General features: G+C 44.6%; 1 protein-coding gene across 1 annotated transcript in view; it reads right to left on the bottom strand.

Moving 5' to 3' along the window:
• TMCO4 (transmembrane and coiled-coil domains 4) overlaps positions 1-17018 on the bottom strand; it is a 77179-nt gene extending 60161 nt beyond the window's left edge. The window contains exons 1-3 of the mRNA XM_049772163.1: positions 16977-17018; positions 15321-15424; positions 10289-10439 (exon numbers count right to left, since the gene is read on the bottom strand). The gene's annotated coding sequence lies outside the window, so the exon portion shown is untranslated. The remainder of the gene's footprint in view (positions 1-10288; positions 10440-15320; positions 15425-16976) is intronic.
• Between the last annotated feature and the right edge of the window lie 2614 nt (positions 17019-19632).

The raw sequence follows: 19632 nt of genomic DNA, 5'->3' as shown, positions 1-19632 counted from the left end.
ATTAAGAACTGGGGATCACGGTATAAACATAGTTTTACTCACTCACTTTGGATAACTGTCTTGGCTAGGCCACTGTTTATTTATTTATTTTTTGTGATGCTCTCAATAGGTCCTTGCATGATTAATTTCCTCACCCACTTTATTCAGATACACACAGGTGTAATATAGATGTTTGTGGTCCAGTATGTGCCCATCCCATAAGCAGGATGGGGAGACTTGACTCTAAGAGACTCCAGGATTTGACTCAGGTCCATAAGAAGAGGAGGAAAGTGGGGTCCTAGATTCTGAACAAGGAGGGACACCATTTTGTAAAGACCATACATCAGGTTTCTCTTAGGTTCTGAACAAGAAGTGATGCTTTTTTGTAAGGACCACATGTTGTAAGCTACATGTTAGGTTTCCTCAAGCCTATTTCCATTAACACTACCTCAAGCTACCTGGTCATAGCAATCATTTAAAAAAAAACTTCAAAAAGCTAGAACCGGGGCTGGGAAGGTGGCGCTAGAGTTAAGGTGTCTGCCTTACAAGCGCTAGCCAAGGAACGGACCGCGGTTCGATCCCCCGGCGTCCCATATGGTCCCCCCAAGCCAGGGGCGATTTCTGAGCACATAGCCAGGAGTAACCCCTGAGCGTCAAACGGGTGTGGCCCAAAAACCAAAAAAAAAAAAAAAAAAAAAAAAAGAAATCAAAAAGCTAGAACCTTCCTATATCCCCTACTTATTGTATAAAATCTGATTCATGACCATGGGTGGGGTTCGTTTCTTGCCAGAGACAAGCCTGACCTGGTTAGCCTTTGAAAAAAAAAAAAAAAAGAACTGGAGATCAAACTCAGGGCCCTGTGCAAGTGAGGCACACTCTTGTCATCCCAAGCTATCTCCCTGGCTTACTTAATTACTTTTGAGAGGTGAAAACAAACAGCATGGGTTGGAAAGACATATCTTTAATATAGATCAATAAAAGAATTCTGAGGCATTGGTGGTGGAAATGTTGTACTGGTGAAGGGGGGTGTTCTGTTTATGACTGAAGCCCAACTACAATCATGCTTGTAATCATGGTGCTTAAATAAATATTTTATATTAAAAAATAAAATAATTCTATCTCTGATACATAAGCAACTATCAGCCATTAAAACAATGATATATGAAACAAATTAAAAAATGGTAATTTGAATAAGTATGTTATAAAATAGACCCAGGGACAAATAAGCACTTGAAAAAAGGCAACATCATTAATCAGCAGAAATATAGAAATTAAAATCCCAATGAGATATTGCTGGTCAGCTCTCAGCTAGAGAATGGCAGAATCAAGCATTGGAAAGAATAAAAGACAAATGGAACTTTCATATAATACTGGTGGGAGTATAAAGTAGCCATCAGAGAAACATTATACATGAATGGACATGTGTAGGTCATTATTTCTCAGGGGTGAATTTTCTGGGATATGGAAAAGATGTACGTTAGTTTATATAAGATATCATACCATATCCAAATGTGTATGCAGGTTTACATACCACCATTTCAATATCAAATGAAACTTCTCTCTGTTCCTTATTAACAAAGATATAAATAACAGCAAGAGCTAATCGAACTGTGTTGTTGAGTGCTGGTTTTGGAGCTACAATGTTAACATGAATATTCCCAACTAACTTTGCAAGCCATGTGATAACATAATGTCCATCTATAAAGGATGGAGCACACGCAAGGAATGTGTGATCAGGGCCAGGTAGGACAGCTAGTAACTGGCAGAGAAGAGCTAAAAACCAGAGTGCTCAACTATCACTCCATTTTTGTTTGTTTGTTTGTTTGTTTGTTTTGTTTTAGGGTCACACCTGCAGTGCTCAGGGGCTACTCCTGGCTCTCCACTCAGAAATCACTCCTGGCAGGCACAGGGGACCATATGGGATGCCGAGATTCAAACCACCGTCTGTCTGTCCTGGACCAGCTGTGTGCAAGGCAAATGCCCTACTGCTGTGCTATCTCTCTGGCCCCCAACCTCTGTTTTATTTTAACTTAATTAAATCATTTGGGTGGGAGGCATTGGGATATACCTGGCACTGTTCATAAGACTATTCCTGGCTCTGTTCTCAGGAAGGAGTGCTGGTTGTGCTTGGGGTTCATATGAGGTACCAGAGATTGGAGTTGGTGTGTGCAAGGCAAACATCCTATCCCTGTACTATTACCTGGACTTCTCACTTCTGTCTTTTTTTTTTTTAATAATATCTTTATTTAAGCACCATGATTACAAACATGTTTGTATTTGGGTTTCAGTCATAAAAAGAACACCCCTTGGGGGCCTGGAGAGATAGCACAGTGTCGTTTGCCTTGCAAGCAACCGATCCAGACCAAAGGTGGTTGGTTCGAATCTTGGTGTCCCATATAGTCCCCCATGCCTGCCAGGAGCTATTTCTGAGCAGACAGCCAGGAGTAACCCCTAAGCATCACCGGGTGTGGCCCAAAAACCAAAAAAAAAAAAAAAGAACACCCCTCTTCACCAGTGCTACGTTCCCACTACCAATGCCCCCATATACCCTTCCTCCCTTAACCCCTGCTGACTTCTGTCTTAAACACTTGTCATAATGCCAAGAGATTTCTAGTCTGATACCTAACACTCCATGCTAATTTGTACCCATAAATTTACTCTCATGAAGCTGAGCAATAAATATTTGTCCTCAAAATATAACTATAGAGGAGTTATTTAAAAGCAATCTCAGCTAGTATTTCTCTAGCTTTTGAAAAGAACCCCGAGGTAGCAATCAACTAACATCTGTGCAGCACATGACAGTTTATAAAGCACTTTTTTGATGAGGGCAACACCCAGCAATGCTGAGAGGTTACTCCTAGCTCTGCACTTGGGAATTATTCCTGGCGGTACACAGGGGAACATATGGGATGCCAGAGTTCAAATCAAGGTTGGTCACATGCAAGGCAAGCACCTTATCTACTATATTATCTCCCCAGCCCCATAAAAAGCACTTTTGATCCATTTCTAACAACAACTATGTATTCTAACAATTCTAACAACTACTGTGTAAGGATAGGTGGATGGAGCCATTTTGATTCTCTCCTACAATGAAAAGTTGGCTCAGCGAGGTCAAATGCTTTTCTCAAAGTTATATAGAAAGTGACTGAAGTCAACCCAAACTTTTGTCATCCATCCTTGTGCTTTTTCCTCTACACTGGCATGGGAATCCTCCATCCCAGGTAAGAGGAGAAACTGAGGCCCGGGGAGGTTAAAAGCTGGCTCAATATTGCCCAGAAAGTCTGGCTTCCAATGGCTCCAAGAACTCCAGTTAGAGACATTTATCAGATTACCCTGGTTCAGAAGGTCAGCCAAGATCATAGGAATAGATTAAATAACGGGCTAAGAACTGGACAGCACCTGAGGCAGGATGCAGAAGGCTTAATATTCACAGCAACTCACCAACTCCAGGTACCATTGGAGGTTGTGATAACTGTACCTATTATCCAGGGGGTCCAAGATAGTATTATAGGGGCTGGGTTGGTGATCCCATGTTAGCTTTCAGTTTAAGAATACATATCTTTTTACTCTGAGAAGCATGTGGTGGCTTGCCTGTAATCTAAGAGAAAAAGAATGTGCATAAACCTCAGCTCAAGTGAAATTCATTCATTCATTCATTCATTCATTCACTCAATGAAAATCCTGGCCTTTGCCCAATATCACCTCCTCTCAGATGCCTTCTCTGATTCGCCAGGCTATCGCTTCTGCTTCTCTAGTCCAGTATCTTATTCTGTTTCTTAATATTTATTCCCATTGGGAAGAATATATTTGTATTAAAAACAAAAACTGGGACCGGAGAGATAGCATGGAGGTAAGGCATTTGCCTTGCATGCAGAAGGTCGGTGGTTTGAATCCCAGCATCCCATATGGTCCTCTGAGCCTGCCAGGAGCAATTTCTGAGTGGAGAGCTAGGAATAACCCCTGAGCGCTGCCGGGTGTGACCCAAACCCCCCACCTCCACCCCCCCAAAAAAGAAAAAAGAAACATATATTTTAAAAAATAAATAAAAAATAAAAACAAAAACTATTTGTATCGCTTATGTATACAAATACAATACTAGCTTCTTGAGGAGGACCCCTGGTTATTTTATATGACTGTACCATTAGTTTTTGAAGTGGGATTTGAGGGTAGTGTAGGTAATTACTTATCGGATGAATAAAGAAAAGTCTATAATATGATCTACCTTGGTATGGAAGAGGAAAAATTAGTCAACAAATTCTCTACAGATTTTTCACTCTGGTAGGCAAGAGGTAGTAATACCTAGATAAACATGCGATAAAATAAAACAACTTGTTCGGGATGATGCAGAAAGATAGAACGGAACAAAGATTTGCACTCAGGTAGTTTGGTGGTAGAATTCATGCTCTTAATAGTCCACTAAATAAGTAAACATTTGGAGAGACTTGAATATCAGGTAAGAACAATGTGGCAGGGGGAGGAGGTCTAAAGGAAAGGAGAGGAGAGGCCATAGTAAACATACAAGAGGCACTATCTACCATCTGCAGAGTATTACAGGACCTGGATGATGGGAGAAGGGATTACAACTGAAAAAACTAGGGTCTGGAGAGAAAGTACAGTGGGCAGCCCACTTGCCTTACACTTGGTCAACTCAAAGTTCAATCCCTAGCACCAAGTACCGTATTTTTCACTCTATAAGATGCACCTGATCATAAGACACACATAGATTTTAGATGCTCTCCTTCCCTGCACTCAGAATTCAGCTCCAGGTGGCATTCGCTCCATATGACGCACTTTTTGGGGAAAAAATAGTGTGTCTTATATATGAAAAATATGGTATGTCCACCTGAGCCCCACCAGGAGTGATCCCTGAGCAGAGAGACAGAAGAAAGCCCTGAGTGAGTGCCACTGAGAAACTGTATGGTGGTTGAGACAGACAAATAAATTGAAGAAGACAAAATACCCAGAAAATGTGAGACAGAGGAAACACAGATAAAGTGCCTAAGATCCAGAATTGGCTTCCTGAAGACATTTTATAGACAAAAGTGTTGTGGGTAGGGAGGACACGTGAGCAGAGGATAGGTCAAGACAATGGTGGAAGAGAAAACTTTCTGGCAGGAGATTCAAAAGGATGCTCAGGGTAGGAAAGAGTTGGAAAATGCATGAGTGAAGAGGAGTGGGAGGGAAGAAATGAGGTTTGAGCAGAAGTTCCAAGGGCCTACACCAGGAAGGAAGGAAGGAAGGAAGGAAGGAAGGAAGGAAGGAAGGAAGGAAGGAAGGAAGGAAGGAAGGAAGGAAGGAAGGAAGGAAAGAAGGAAGGAAGGAAGGAAGGAAGGAAAGAAGGAAGGAAGGAAGGAAGGAGGGAAGGAGGGAAGGAAGGAAGGAAGGAAGGAAGGAGAGTGAGGGGAGGGAGAAAGGGAGGGAAGAAAGGAAGGGAGGGAGGGAGAGAGGGAAGGGAGGGAGGGAAGGGAACAAGGAAGGGAGGGAAGGAAGGAAGGAAGGGAGGAAGGAAGGAAATAAGGCAGGGAGGGAGGAAGGAAGGAAGTCAGGGAGGGAGGGAGGGAGGAAGGAAGGAAGGGTAGTGAGGGGAGGGAGTAAGGGAGGGAAGAAAGGAAGGGAGGGAGGAAGAGAGGGAGGGGAGTAAGGAAGGAAGAGGAGGGAAGGGACAGAGGGAGGATGAAAGGAGGGAGGGAGGAAGAGAGGGAGGGAAGAAGGAAGAGCTTGATCATTATCTTATACCATATCCAAATATTAACTAAAAAAGTAATTAAATACTTCAATAAGATGTAAATTAAGAAAATTCCTAGAACAAAAACTCAAGGGTTAAGCTCTTTGAACTTTGGGATTTGACACTAAGAGCAAAGGTAAACAAAAGCCCAAAAAGTGAGAATAATTAAAGTTTTTGTTATTATTTTGGGCCATACCTAGCAGTGTTCGGTGACTACTCCTGGTTCAGTGCTAGGAAGACACACCTGATAATACTAGAGGATCAGAGTACTTTCCAGTAGGTCAAATATAGACCTTCTACATGCAAAGCATAAGGAGTTCTTTCTGGTTTCAAATTAAAAATTCTGTACCTGCATCCTTTTGAATGAAAATATGCATACCATAATCCAGTGCTGCAATGAGTGTGATAGATAAGACTATATGGAACCAATTTAGGAGTCCAATTACAGATTATGAAGATATGCTACATATACACAATAAAATACTACCATATTTATTCGAGTATAATGTGCAGAATTTTCTACCAAAAAAAAAGAAATCAAAGTTTGGGTGCGCGTTATAAACGAGGGCTGGGGTGGGGTGGTAGTAGCGGCAGGTCCAATGAGGGCGCAGGCGGATTGTGAGTTTGCACTGCGCCTTTTCCGGGCTGGCCTATCTCTCATGACATCCTGGTTTGGTTAAAACATCATGGGAAGACATACCAAAAGAAATGATCATCAAGAGTGTTTTGAAGACAGGCATCAGCAATCAAATGGACAGCACAGAAGACGACCTGCTGTGGAATTCAGACTCAGAAGAAAGTGAAGAAACTGGAGAAACAAATGTTCCTGCCGACTGGGACACTGATGAAAAATTAACTAGAGAAGAATGGGAACAACTCTTTAGTGTATCTGATGATGAATCTGACTTTGAAGCATTTTTAAATACATGTTACTGGTAATTTTATTTCGGTATTGTGTTTATATCAGTTTACATCGTCAAATGATTTTTATCATGTCTGCGCGTATTCAACAACATTTTTTTTGTCAATTACAATGCTTGGTGTGAAACAAAATTTTATACAATTTTTTGTATTTTTTTTTTTTGTGGTATTTGGGTCACACCCGGCAGTGCTCAGGGGTTTTTCCTGGCTCCGTGCTCAGAAATTGCTCCTGGCATGCACGGGGGACCATATGGGATGCCAGGATTCGAACCGATGACCTTCTGCATGAAAGGTAAATGCCTTACCTCCATGCTATCTCTCCGGCCCCTAAAATTTTATACAATTTTTAATAGAAAATTAGGGGGTGTGCGTTATACTCGAATAAATACGGCATATAGCTATGAAACTTCATAAAATCATTCAATTTGCTGCAATCTGGTTGGAACTGGAAGATACCATGTTGAATAAAGGAAACCAGAAGGAGAAAGACAAACATAGGATGAACTCACTTATCTGTGGTGTACAGAATAACTGGATGAGGTAAAGGGGGGAGGCCTAGATCATCCTTGACCCAAGAGATTAGGGAGGACAGAGAAGAAATCGAGGTGGTAAGGAAAAAAGATGAGGAGGAGAGAGAATGGGAGAAAAGAGGTCAAGGCTTCAGTTACATCGGTGATGGTTTTGAGTGCTATAACAATATATACAAAGCACAAACTCAAGAGCATTGACACATGAGATTTAAGCTGCAGTCATTGAAATTTGTAATGTACTTGTCAAGGCGGCAACAGGAGTTGAGGATGGGGCAGGGAGGTGGGGAGGTGGTGGTGGCTGATGGAGTATGGGAACACTGATGATGGGAGCTGGCTGGTGGTGGAATTAGTATTGAAATATTATGTGCCTGGACCAGTGAGATAGTATGAAGGTAAGACGTTTGTCTTCCATGCAGAAGGACGGTGGTTCAAATCCCGGCATCCTATATGGCAGGCCCCCCGTGCCTGCCAGGGACAATTTCTGAGTGTAGAGCCAGGAGTAACCCCTGAGCATTGCCAGGTCTGACCTCCCCCCGCAAAAAAAAGAAATATTATGTGCCTAAAAGGAAAACATTAAAAAATGCAAAAGCTGGGGCCAGAATGGTGGTGCAGAGCGGTAAGGCATCTGCCTTGCTGGCATTAGCCTAGGATGGACCAAGGTTCAATCCCCCAGTGTCCCATATGGGTCCCCCAAGCCAGGACCGATTTCTGAGCACATAGCCAGGAGTAACTCCTGAGTGTCACAGAGTGTGGCCCAAAAACCAAAAAAATAAAAAAAATAAAAAAAATAAAAAAAATAAAAAAAAGGGCCGGGTGGTGGCGCTAAAGGTAAGGTGCCTTGCCTTGCCTGCGCTAGCCTTGGACGGACCTCGGTTCGATCCCCCGGTGTCCCATATGGTGCCCCAAGCCAGGAGCAACTTCTGAGCACATAGCCAGGAGTAACCCCTGAGCGTTACCGGGTGTGGCCCAAAAACCAAAAATAAATAAATAAATAAATAAATAAATAAATAAATAAAATAAAAAAATAAAAAAAGGCAAAGCAAAGCAACTAGTCATGTGAGTGAAAATATTTGCAAATAATCTTTCATCTGATAAAGGGATAATGTTCTCATTACATAAAGAACTAATGCAACTAAATAGCAAAAATAGAAAGTAGAAACTAATAAATAAATAAAAAAAACAACACACCAAAAGTCTCAACCTGATTTGAAAATGTGCAGAGAATCTGAAGAGACATTTTGCCAACGAAGATAGAATAATGGCCAACTGAACATTAAAAAGTGAGCAATATCACTAATCACAGGGAAATGCAGATCAATGAGTAATTACTTCACACCTGTTATCATGGCTATTATCAAAAAGACAAGAAATAACCAGTGCTAAGGTTGGAGAGATAGTAAAGCAAGTAGATTTTGTGCCTTGCACATGGCCAACCTGAGAACCACCAGGAGAAATTCCTGAGTGCAAAGCCAGGAGTAACCCTGACTACTACCAGGTGTTTGGCAAGGTGGGAAAAGGTAAGGAACTCATATGTACAATTACTTGGTGTAGTCATGTGGAAAACAAAGTGAGGCTCTTCAAAAAATGGAAAAACAGAACTACCCTGTGACCCAGAAATTCTACTTCTGAGTGTTTCCCCCTCCATCTTACCCCTCCAGACTGTGGGATTGTCAGGATTACCTCAGTCAACATAGATGTCCACATAATTTGAACTCATAGTCTTGGTGCCATCTTCCAGCCCTCCACTTCTGGCTATCTATCCAAAACAACCTCAAGACACTAACTCAAAAACAAAAACAAAAAAACATGCACCATCCTCACATTATGGTATTATTTGTAAAGCCAAGACCTGGCTGGGTACCCATCAGTGAATGGATGGATAAAGGTACAGTGTGAATATAGACACACACACAATGGAATAGCAATCAACCTTAAAATGAATGCAATCTCACCATCTGCAAACTTAGACAGACTTTGAAGACATCCAAAGTGAAATAAGCCAGAAAGAGACACAAGTGCAGTAAATTCTCACTTGTTCAGATTATGAGAAATGTAAACAAACTCATAGAAAACGAACTGCAGGGCCTGGAGAGATAGCACAGCGGCGTTTGCCTTGCAAGCAGCCAATTCAGGACCAAAGGTGGTTGGTTTGAATCCCGGTGTCCCATATGGTCCCCCGTGCCTGCCAGGAGCTATTTCTGAGCAGACAGCCAGGAGTAACTCCTGAGCACCGCCGGGTGTGGCCCAAAAACCAAAAAAAAAAAAAAAAAAAAAAGAAAACGAACTGCAATATGAGGATGAGAAAAACGAGTGAAGGGGATAAAAAGGATAAAACCTCCAGGCTGGAGACAGTTCAAAAGGCTGAGACACCTGGTTTGCTGGCCAAGTACGGGTTTGGCCTTGGGGACAAGTATGACCTTGGGGACAGTATGGTTTCCTGATCACTGTAGGTAATAATCCTGGAGCACTAAGCTGGAAGCAGCTCCTGAGCACTATTAGGTATGGCCATTGCCACCCTCCCAGAAAAAAATAAAAAAGGATAAATTTCTAGTTACATTCCTGAGGGTGTAATATGTACTGTGTCTCTATGGGAATAATAATACTGTTTGCATATCCAAAGTTGCTGGGAGAGTAAATCTTAGAAATCTTTCATCACAAAAAAAGAATAAAGAAAAACAAGTTCATGTGCGGTGATGACTATGATCTAGATTTATTGTGGCGATCACTTCATAATATACAAATGAAATTATTGCATAGTTTATCTGAAACTAACATAATGCTCTATGTTAAATATGACTTAACCTTTTAAGTATAAAAAAAGTTGATTAAAAGAGCAGTGAAATATTTCTCTTGAATTTTAAAGATCTTTTAAAATTTCAGTAAATAAAAAATAAGTGTTCTCTACCTCTACCCTAAATCATCCAGTTACTTTAATGAACTGGCACTTAGAAGTATAGCAGGCTCCATGCCACAAACTGGGGACCCAGGGGGACACCCTAAGACCAAGAAGGATCGTCTATCACAGGTATTCAGTTCCAGCGAAGGAAACGGAGAAAATGTCTACTCGTGATATTCAAAATCGGACCATTTAAAATAACAGAAATCCCAGGAAGAGGAAATCTTAATTACTTACCCAGATTCCAACTAGGATGGGCTTCCTTGCTAGCACTGAAAATAGGCCCTTCAGCTCCAGGTAGTTCTTCAAAGAATTATGCAAATTGCAAGTGGGGAGCAAACCAGAAAAACCAGCCAGTGCTGCCATGGGGTGTGGGAGCAGCTGAGTCCTGTGGGAGAGAAGGATCTGGTATGAGTGGCCCAGGGGAGCCTGCCTACTGCTGCCACCCTCTGGTCCTGGGCCCCCAAGCCATGCCCCAAAATGTCTAAGGACAGGACCAAAGACACCAACTATTTTTTTTTTGGCTGAAACTAGAGCTAGATTTTCCTAGCCAATAGACTCCCATTCTGTTTCAGATGAGAAAGGGAGACAAAATAAGATCAAGTACCTGGAATTTCCCAGAATGTTCCAGAGCCCTAAGCGTAGGGTCCTCCCAAACCTCAAATGATCCATGCTTCATCCTAGTGGTTACTTTCCAGGCAAAACCCGAGAATATTATTTTAAGTTTTAGTTGAAGTTTTGTTTCTTTTTGGGGGGCATGTATTTTTGGGGTCCCTCCTGATGATGTTCAGGGGTTACTCCTGACTCTGCACTCATAAATTACTCCTGGTGGGCTCAGGAGACAAACTTGTATGTCAGGGGATTAACCTGGTTGGTCACATGCAAAGCAAGTACCTTAACCACTGTGCTATTGCTCCAGTTTCTTTTCACTTATTTATAATTATTGGGAGGGGGGCACTCCCAAGTCGGTCCCAGGAGACTTGGGGAGGGTAGTGATACTTGGGCAGCTGGTGGTTCCATGCAGATACCTGAGGATGGGGCGTTGTTTAGGCCCTGCTGTGAAAGCTCAAGCTATGAGTCCAAATAGTACACTTTTTAAATTTTGTTTTTATTGGGTGGTGAGGATTGTGTTCGGGCTATAATCAACAGTGCTAAGGGGTTACTCCTGTCTCTGCACTCTGGATTTCTACTGGCAGTGCATTGGGGACCATATTGTGTTGCTGGGATCAAACCTTTGTTGGCTGCATGCAAGACAAGTACCTTAACAGCTATAGTATTAGGGCCAGAGCAATAGAGCAGCGGGTAGGGCACTTGCCTTGCACAGGACCGACCCAGATTCAATCCCCTGCATTCATATGGTCCCCCAAGCCTGCCAAGAGTGAATTCTGAGCGCAGAACCAGGAATAACCGCTAAGCGCTGCTGGGTGTGGCCCCAAAACAAAATGAAACAGATGTAGTACTATTAAGTACCTTACACATTTTAACAGCTGTAGTATCTCTTTGGCTCCAAACATATATTAAAAGATACAAAAAAGGGGCCGGGCGGTGGCGCTAAAGGTAAGGTGCCTGCCTTGCCTGCGCTGGCCTTGGACGGACCGCGGTTCGATCCCCCGGTGTCCCATATGGTCCCCCAAGCCAGGAGCAACTTCTGAGCACATAGCCAGGAGTAACCCCTGAGCGTTACCGGGTGTGGCCCAAAAACCAAAAAAAAAAAAAAAAAAAAAAAAAAAAAAAAAGATACAAAAAAGAAAAAGGGCTGAAAGAAGTCCTTTATAATCATCTCTAAAAGTCAAGGTACTAGATACTTTTCAAAATTTCTCAAATTTTCTTTTTTTTTTTTTTTTTTTTTTTTTTTTTTTTTTTGGTTTTTGGGCCACACCCGGTGACGCTCAGGGGTTACTCCTGGCTATGCGCTCAGAAGTCGCTCCTGGCTTGGGGGACCATATGGGACGCCGGGGGATCGAACCGCGGTCCGTCTCCTAGGCTAGCGCAGGTAAGGCAGGCACCTTACCTCGAGCGCCACCGCCCGGCCCCAAAATTTCTCAAATTTTCTGCCATAAATATAGACTGCTGGGGCCAGAGAGATAGCATGGAGGTAAGGCATTTTGCCTTGCATGCCGAAGGATGGTGGTTCGAATCCCGGCATCCCATATGATCCCCTTGCTGGGGGCGATTTTTGAGTGTAGAGCCAGGAGTAGCCCCTGAGCACTGCCGGATGTGACCCAAAAAACAAAAACAAAAACAAACAAACAAAAAAAAATATGGACTGCTTTTGAATCCTGCAAAATTTTATTTAAATTTTTTTAAAAACTTTTGGGTCTTGAGGCTATACCTGGAGATGCTCAGGGGTTACTCCTAGTTCTGCACTCAGGAATCCCACTCTGGCTCAGGGGACCAGATGGGATGCCTGGGATCGAACCCAAGTTAGATGCATGCAAGGCAAATGCCTTACCTGTTTTACTATTGCTCTGGCTCTTCAGGAAGTACAGTGCTTGACAGTGTTGGGGATCGAACCTAGTTTGGCCGCATGCAAGGCAAGCACTATAATCACTGTATTAGCACTCATTCCCCAGAGTTATTGCTACAAAGAGAAGGTTTCTCTCCCAAACTTGCTCTGGCTGTCTAGAGTATGTGTGGGTGTCAGTCGGAGTAAGGCAGAATAAGGCCATGTGGGACTTTGTATACTTTCATGAATGTGCCCTTCCTCTCCCACTAGCCCCTGATGCACCTGCTGTTACCTCTCATGGAGATGCTACTGAGGTCCTACCAATATCCTGACCCTTTCTGTCCTCTCCTCTAGCTATTCCGGTCATAAAGCTCCATTGCTCACTGAAGTGGGTCTCCTCTGCTCCACACCCCCACCAACTTCCTCTGGCCCATAATCACATTTTTCCAATATGTCTGGGCCATATGGAATCTGCCATCCTATCCCATGTCCACCCTACTCTCCCTTTCCACCTTTATTCCCATCCAGCAACATCCTCCTCCTTGCTGCTTTCTGAATCTCAGCAGGCATGATCTTGCAAGGCCTTTATACAGTCTGTTCCTTCTGCAAGGAATGCTATTCCCACAGAGCCCAGCAACCTCACCAACTTCCCGTGGGACCATGTCAGATATGTGAGAATCATTAAGTTATTGGTGGTTTTCCAGTTGCGCTTGAAATCTTTCTTGACCATGTCAGGGTATAAACTAGACTCCAAAAGAAGGTACTACAGCAACATCATTAAGAATGGCTACCTTGGGGCCGGGCGGTGGCGCTAAAGGTAAGGTGCGCCTGCCTTGCCTGCGGTAGCCTTGGACGGACCGCGGTTCGATCCCCCGGTGTCCCATATGGTCCCCCAAGCCAGGAGCAACTTCTGAGCGCATAGCCAGGAGTAACCCCTGAGCGTTACCGGGTGTGGCCCAAAAACCAAAAAAAAAAAAAAAAAACAAAACAAAGAATGGCTACCTTGGGGCCGGGAAGGTGGCGCTAGAGTTAAGGTGTCTGCCTTGCAAGCGCTAGCGTAGGACGGACCGCGGTTCGATCCCCCGGTGTCCCATATGGTCCCCCCAAGCCAGGAGCGATTTCTGAGCGCATAGCCAGGAGTAACCCCTGAGCGTCAAACGGGTGTGGCCCAAAAATCAAAAAAAAAAAAAAAAAAAAAAAGAATGGCTACCTTGGGCTAAGACACAGGAGCATGTTAAACTTCCACATTAGTTGACCTGGGCCTTCATTTTTTAGGACTCAGTTGTGTGTGTGCCTCTGCAAGCTGAAGGCCCAGTTCAAACTCTAGTACTTCAAGGTGCTCTAAACTCCACTGAGAACAACCTCTGAGGCGTGGCTTCCCCACCCACTCCCTAAAAGAAGAAAAAGGAAAAGAAAGAAAAACAGGAAGTCACAACAGGGATTTGGTAGAACATGGTAAAATCTTGGACTGAATTTCCCTTCCTATCCCTTCAGCCTGTGGGAGCACATTCAAGGAAGTCAAGCCCATATCTCACCTGAACCACAGTTTTGTAAGGATGCTAACAAAACATACAGGTCATGTCTAGAGTCAAAACATCCTGAACATGCCTGCTTTCATCTGATCTCCAAAGCTAATTAGAATCTGGCCTGGTTAGTACTTGGAAAAACACAAAGCTCATAAAGGACATGGCCAAAATATGCATAAGGATGTTGTTCAGGTCTCAGAGGTGCAATCCCATTTGGCTGGTTCAGATTCTGTGGGCCTGCTAGTTCCAGGGAAGGACAGAGGTTTCAGGCTTATGAGAAATTCTCCAGACCCCAACTTCAGGGGTTGTACATGCTGAGTTCTACCAACCTACTTAGTCAACTGTGACTATCTAACTGTCCCTGGGACTTAGGCCTAAAAATGAAACAAGGTGCCTAGGTACAGCTCAGTGGCAGAAGTACCTGCCTTGCAAGTGTTAGATCACAAGTTCGAACCTCAGTGCTGCCCATATATATATCTAGCATGATATGCTTCCTGCTGTTTGGGACCTTCACTCACACACTGACCACTTGAGCTACAACCAAATGTGTGTTTGGATATCACATATCACAGCCATATCACACATGCCCTGAAACTAAAACAAAGTGGGACTAACTAGGCAAGCACCACCACCAAGTGTGTGTGTGTGTGTGTGTGTGTGTGTGTGTGTGTGTGTGTGATGTAGCCACAACAACAAAGGGAAGAAAAGTAGAAGAGAGTGTTTTCTAGGCAAAAGGCTCCCGTAGGGCAGACCCTCTCTGACTGGATTTTTGGGGTTTTCATAAGGTCCTTGCTCATACATGATTTTGTTGTTTTGTTGGTTTTGGTTTTGGGGCTACACCTAGCAATGTTCAGGGCTTTCTCCTGGTTCTGTGCTTAGGAGTCACTCCTGTGGTGATCAGGGAACCATTTGGCGTACCACTTATCAAACTGGGATAGTTTCATGCCAGGCAAACACCCTACCTACTGTACTATCATTCTGGCTTTTCCCATTCACAATTTTGGTCGCTGGCATTTTACTAATGAGAAAACTGAGGCACAGAGCACTCAGGCAGCTAGTCCAAGATGGCTCAGTTGGGCATCCCCAGACTAGGACTGCTCCCAAAATTATGTGGTCCTGCACAAGGGGGAATGGAGGTTGGCAGCCTGGCAGTGCCAGCTGTGACCTAAGGACTGCATTTCTCATCCAGGCAGGAAGCTCAGCCTCCCCACTCTGCCTCCCAGGGCTCTTGGTTGAGAGGAGAAACACTTACTGAAGCCTCAAGATGAATGTACTTGGAATAAATGCTCCTCCTTACCCCTGATCTGGCGAGGCCTCTGATCGAGGCTAGGCTCTGGCGCACGTTTCCTCGTTTATGAGCACAATGATAGAGCATCCCTGATGTACTGGATTATTATGGCCCTGTTGTGAGATAAGGAAACGGATATTCAGAGAAGTGGGGTGACTTGGTGACATGCCAAGGTTACACAGTGAGAAAGTGCCAGTGCCACGTATTGGACACAGTCTGAGGCTTTCTAAGGATCACCTCTATGCAGGCAGTTGCACCCCAAACTCTGTGGACCGGGATAGAAAAGATCACACCAGCAGAGTATCTTGTACATGACTCAAGAGGGCTCAGTGCTTGCGGTTTGGTCTCTCTTGCCCTTTTCTAGTGATTTTTGTCTCTCTGCCAGGTTGCTTGCCCCTACCCCAGACTGAAAGACAGTGCTTTCCACTGAGGCTGCTCTCCACACACCAAAACAGTGCTTTATTCCACTCTGAAGTGTATGCCCCATTTATTCTGTTTGTTGTTGTATCCTCAGCACCTACATATGGGTGCATATCAAATGCACCTACATATCAGTGCATATAGCCCATGGTAGGTCCCCAGTCACTGTCTGGAGTGAATGAATGGATGCCCCCCAAGCTGGGTTCAAGAGAACTACGTGTTAACTCCAACTTGGTACCTCATTGTTGAGGCTAGGACCAAGGCCTAATATGGTCTGGCTGAATGTGAGTCCAGAGCAGGGGAGGAGAGGAGGGCAAAGAAAGAACACAATGATGACCTACTCTGTGCGGGGCACAATTTTTTCTTTTATTTTGGGGTGTGAGGGTTAGTTGGGGGTGCCTTGGGTCACAGACTGTGGTGCTCAGGGATCTAGAAAAGGGTGAGCATGCCTGCAATGCAAACATTTTAACATCTGTACTAACTCTCTCCCCCACCTCACCTGTGTTATTATTATTATTATTTTTTTGTCCTAGCATCGTGGTCAAATGAAGTCACTTCATTTCCTGTTTACATTTAGCAGTAAAAACCACCCATAGTGCATAATTTTCTTTTTTAGCCACAGGGTCCTCCATGAGCAGGTGAGTCCACCTTAGGCCTTATTGCTAAAGGACCCTCAGAGAGTTCTGTTTGAGTGTGTTCTGAGCCCAGTGCTCTCTGTGGGAGCAAGGAGGCAGGGATGCTGGTGCTAGAGATGGGCAGACCCACCACATGGGTTAGAGGAAGTTCAGTTAACCAGCATGACGTGAGCTGACTGTGGGCAAGTCCCTTCTGGCCTTTCCTCAGCCTTGAATAGTTTCCTAGATTAGAGGTGTGGCTGGGTGACCTCTAAGAGTGAGTTAGACATTCTGAGCTGGGAGTTTAGAACTGCCTGAATGCTCTGGGGGAGAGGGAGCTCAGTTTTCCTATGTGCTTCCCAGCATGACTTCCAGAAGTTTCTAGCGCTGAAAGTTAGCAAAGCAACAACAAGAGAGCCCTGCCCCTACGTGCTGGACAAGCAAAGTCGGGGAAGCGCTGGACCTCTTCAGGGAGGATCTGGCGCACCAGAGGGGTCGAAAGGCGGAGTAGGAGGCTAAAAGGTCCCGGCCGGACAAGGGCACCCCGCGTGGAGCCGGTCTTGCGGCCTGCAGAGAAAGACCCGGAGTGGGAAGCACAGCCATGGGTCTCACCTGGTCCCTGACCCCTTACCTGACAGCAGGCAGCAACAGCGGCGGCGACCGCGGCTCAGGCTCCTCCCTCCAGGCCACGCCCCCACAGACCCAGGCTCCAGAAAGCCACGCCCCCCCGCTGAGCCCCGCCCCGTTCGGCTCCAAACGACTCTTTTCTCCCAGACGTCTCGCCTCTTCCCACATTGTCCCGCCCCTCCAGGGCCACCAGCCCCGCCTCTTTTGGCATAGCCACACCTTCTTTCAACATAGCCACGCCCACTCTTCATTTGCCCCCACGACAGTACCGACTTGTCCTTCCGCCTGCGCAGCCCGACTCGCCTGTGCCTGGCTGGGCCACCTTCCGGGTCCGGGCCTCCCTCGTGACCCGCGCGGTCACCGTCCCGCCGCGGTGGGTGGTGCTGGGGTCCGGGCAGGGCCCTTCCATCTCTGCAGACGCTTGTTTACCTGGGGCGTCCCCGAGTGGAGCTCCCCAGGGTGACTGAGATGCGATCTTCAAAAGATAGCTTACCCCCCAAAACAAAACAAAACAAAACAAACAAACAAAAAAATAGCAACTTTCATAATTCCCAGGTTGTGAACTGGGATCCTGGCCCAGAGACCACCTTCCCGCCACTTATGAAGGCACCTTTTAAATAGTTTCTCTCTCCCCCCACCACCCAGAAAGGAACATTTATTAAATGCAAAAAGAATTGTAAAGTGTTTATAACTTAGTTTCATTTCTTTTGATAGAAATTCTAATTGTCACACAACCCCAGTGCTCTCTCCTCATCCTTTTTACACATGTCATGCATGGGCTATTTGAACGCATGAAACTTAAAAGTATGAGAGAAAACTAACTTCAAAAATGCAGGGATGATGGAGAGGGTAGACAAGTGAATAAAGAAAAAAAAAAGGAAGGAAAAAAAAAAAAAAGAAAGTTCACAGAGTTGAGAGACCCAGCACGCTCCCTCTGACTTTTCTATTAGTTTCTCCTGCTTTGGTCTCGGCCTTTGAGGTTCCAAGCCTGGCACTTGGCCTCCAGATCTTCTCTTCCTACTCCTGTTTCTCTTCTGGCTTCTCAGGTACATCTGCGAACATTTTCAGTCATTTCACAAATACTGAGCACCTGCCACTGCCAGGCGCTTATCTGTTCACAACAAACTCGTGTTAAGGTATTTGTTTTGCTTGTTATGGAATCTTTTTCCTCCTCCTTCCAATGAAACATATATTATGCTAAAAGGAAAGAAAACAAAATTTTTTTTTTTTTTGGTTTTTGGGCCACACCCAGCGGTGCTCAGGGGTTTACTCCTGGCTGTCTGCTCAGAAATAGCTCCTGGCAGGCACGGGGGACCATATGGGACACAAGAATTCGAACCAACCACCTTAGGTCCTGGATTGGCTGCTTGCAAGGCAAACACCGCTGTGCTATCTCTCCGGGCCCAAAGAAAAATTTTTTTAATTATACAACCTTGTGCTGGGAGGTTTGGTGGGTCACCCCCTCCCCAAGGTGCTAGGGATCATATTGTTCTGGAAATCTAACTAGGAGTTCCTGCATGCAAAGCATTTTGCTCAGGCTCTTTGAGGGATCTCTCTGGCCCAACAGTTATTTTGATCATTTCTTGTTTGTGGTTTATTATCTGACAAGCCCACTAGAATTTACTAAATGTCCTGTCCAAACAAGCAGCTCAATAGATGTGCAAAATTCTGAGAGTGAGGACATGAGTTGCCCTGTACTTTTATATGCCCAGTCTCAGGTCTGTATCTGGCACTTGTGCTCAGTCATTTAACAAATGACTGAATGGATATTGTTTTTGTTTGTTTGGGGGTGCCACTGTTCATGGTAATCAGAAGGTTCTCCTGGTTTGAAACTCAGGGGGTTGATCCAGGTGTTGGATGATCATGAAGTCATCCTACATACAAAGCATGTAGCCAGTTTACTGAGCTCTTTTTCCAGGTCAGTTCCTCCAGTTGATAATTCCCTCAGCTGTTCTGTGATTTCTCATTATACACATTCTACAGGAGAGAAAATGGATGCTGGTTTTGTCTTAACTACAGAGCTCTTGTGTGCCAAGGTCAAAGCATGAATGGTGGGGAGGGTGGTCACAAAATTTGTTGCTTTTTTTTTCTCCAGGGAAGATGGTTCAGTATTAGAAAGGGAAAAAACACTGTAGGGCCAGAGACCAGTATCCAGTGAATAATCCGTGGCTCACGCCCCTTGTGGAATGCCCCAGGCTCCCCCCCACTTCCACCTGCCCTTTTTGCTCACTGTCTAATGACCTCTTCCTGCCAAACTGGCATTGCTGGACAGCACAGTGGCTTTGCCTGGTTTCTAATTTACTTAGAGCCCTGGGCTGAACACTCTGGCCTTTGAATATTAAATTTAATTGCAGCCACGTCAGTAAACCACCCCTTATCCTAATTATCCCCTGGAACAGCCCTCACTTAACTCAAAATTTTATAATCCAGGATACAGATAGGAAAAATGGAAAATATGTTCCCATCTTTGGTGTATGTTTTTTATATTTCTTCCTTTTTTGGGGGGGGTCACACCTGGCAGTGCCCAGGGGTTACTCCTGGCTCTATTCTTAGAAATCGCACCTGGCAGGCTCAGGGGACCATATGGAATGCCAGGATTCGAGCCACCATCCTTCTGCATGCAAGGCAAATGCCTTATCTCCATGCTATTTCTCCGGCCC

Source organism: Suncus etruscus, chromosome 4 (assembly GCF_024139225.1).
Source record: "Suncus etruscus isolate mSunEtr1 chromosome 4, mSunEtr1.pri.cur, whole genome shotgun sequence".
In the NCBI taxonomy this organism is placed as follows: domain Eukaryota; kingdom Metazoa; phylum Chordata; class Mammalia; order Eulipotyphla; family Soricidae; genus Suncus; species Suncus etruscus.
The sequence above is the reverse complement of the archived record's forward strand: the minus strand, read 5'-3'. Positions and strand labels throughout refer to the sequence as shown.